The following is a 2,500-nucleotide window of genomic DNA, read 5'->3' as shown; positions in this document are numbered from 1 at the left end:
AGAGAGAGAGAGAGAGAGAGAGAGAGAGAGAGAGAGAGAGAGAGAGAGAGAGAAAAAAAAAAATATAACGTTAATTTCCAACCTTTTCTTTCAGGTGGAGAGAACGACAGACAGACACACAGACAGACAGACAGACGGACTAATACCTCCACACCTTAACAAGCACGCAGAGGTCAAGATATCGTGTGACCCCGCCCTCGAAAGTGACCTTGAGAGACCTTGTGAGTGTTATTTTTGGTCTTTTGTTTCTTTCTTAGTTCGTCTACTCTATTTATATGTCTGCATTTTTTACCTTATTTTTTTTATTTACGTTCCCCTTTATTGTTTACCTCTAAGTGTACGCCTGTTCACTTTTACCTTTATTTACAGCAAAGGACAGCTCAAGGGCAAAAAAAGAAGTTAACAATAATGAAAAAAAAAAGCTCGCTATTTATTTGTACGCCTATTTTTATATATGCCCGTTTATCGTCTACTTTATTTGTATATCTGGTCATCTTTTGCCTTTTTTTTTTACTTATATGCCTCTTTATTTTTTATGCCTGTTTACTTTTACTTTTTTATTGGTTGTTGTGCAAAGGAGACAGCTCAAGGGCAAAGAAAAAGGAAACAATGAAAAAAAAAAGCCCGCTATCTATTTGTCTACCTCATGTTGGGATAAGGAAAGAAAACCAGAACCATTTGTGGGTATAAGTTTATAACACTCCCTTAAGTATTGTGTTACCGCGCCTACACACACGTACACACAGGCAAACAGGAAAGCAATATGAGTCATGTAACGTACACGTATCCACACGTATCGCTGCTGGTCACAGGGAAGTTAATTTACTCTGACCAGTCTGGCGCGCCGGCTTGGTCAGGGTCAACATTGAAGGTGTGTGTTTGGGGGTGGGAAGGAGGGTCGTCGTGTCGTGTAAACAGGAGTTGGTGTGTCCGCTGTGTTTGGGGGACGGAAGGAAGACAGTGTGTGTGTACAGGTAGACCTTTTGATTACCGATGCTGCGTCATGAAGAAGAAAAAGAAAGAAAGCCATGCAAAATGTGAGATGAGGTAAGGCCACTTTGTACATCTGGACCTCCTCGACGATGGTGATGACGGTGGTGATGATAGTGGTGGTGATGTCAAGGGCTTCCTGCGGTGTGGTGATAAGCGGTGAGTGGTGGTGTATGGTGGTGAGTGGTGGTGGAATTTTTAGTATTTGTTTATTTATTTTCTTAACTCTCTCTCTCTCTCTCTCTCTCTCTCTCTCCACGGATCACTTCTCTCCCCTTCTCCCCTCTCTCACTTTCTCACCCTCTCCCTCCCTTCCCCCCCCTTTCTCTCTCTCTCTCTCTCTCTCTCTCTCTCTCTCTCACTCTCTCTCTCCCACCTATGTTGATTGTATTCCTGCATTTTTACAGAGAGAGAGAGAGAGAGAGAGAGATTAAAGGCGACCTGCTCTCATGTGTGTGTGTGTTCGTGTGTGTGTGTTTGTGTGGGGGGGTGTGCATAGGTGTGGGTGTGGTGGTGATAATGGTGGTGATTGTGGTGGTGGTGGTGGTGGTGGTGGTGGTGGTGATGATGTTTGACCTTTTCTACTGGGTGTGTTTTTCGTGTGTGTTTTTTTCCCCTGTTTTTTTCTTTGTGTTTTTTTTTACGTGTTTTAATTGACAAGTGGGTGTATGTGATTAGTGTGTTCGTTTGTTTGTTATTGTTGTTGTTGTTGTTGTTGTTGTTGTTATGATGAAAAAACTTGAAATGAAGAAGAAAAACAAAAGAAATACAGTAACAAGAATAATAATAATAAGAAGAAGGAAAGGAGGAAAAGAAGAAAAACAAAAGAAATACAGTAACAAGAATAATAAGAAGAAGAAGGAAAGGAGGAAAAGAAGAAAAACAGAGAAAGTGGGAGGAGAAAATAATGAGTAGAGGAAGGAAGCAAGAAAGGCAGAAGAAAGAAGAATAAGAAGAAGAAAAGAAAGAACAAAAAGAAGTAGAAGAAAAAATATAAGAAGAGGAAGAAAATAAAAAAAAGAAAATGGAGAGGACGAATAAAAAAGAGAAGAAGAAGAAGAAGAAGGAAAGAAAGAAGAAGAAGAAGAAGAAGTAGAAGGAGGAAGAATATACGAAGAGCAAGGAAGAAAATAAAAAGAAAATGGAGAGAGGACGAATAAAAAAGAGAAGAAGAAGAAGAAGAAGAAGAAGAAGAAGAAGTTGAAGGAGGAAGAATATACGAAGAGCAAGGAAGAAAATAAAAAAAAATGGAGAGAGGAATAAAAAGAGAAGAAGAAGAAGAAGAAGAAGGAAGAAAGAAGAAGAAGAAGAAGAAGGAGATAAAGAATATATGAAAAGTAGAAATGAAAATACAAAAAAATATGTATAAGAATAAAAAAGGAGAAGAAGGAGATGAAGAAAATAAACATAAAGGAGTAGAAGGAAAAAGAATATACGAAGATTAAGGAAGCGTGCTGTACTGAACTGTACTGTAGATCTTGCTGTGCTGTGTGCCGTGTGCTATTTCGCG

The sequence above is a fragment of the Eriocheir sinensis genome, chromosome 25, assembly GCF_024679095.1.
Source record: "Eriocheir sinensis breed Jianghai 21 chromosome 25, ASM2467909v1, whole genome shotgun sequence".
NCBI lineage: Eukaryota > Metazoa > Arthropoda > Malacostraca > Decapoda > Varunidae > Eriocheir > Eriocheir sinensis.
Note: the sequence above shows the minus strand (reverse complement) of the source record.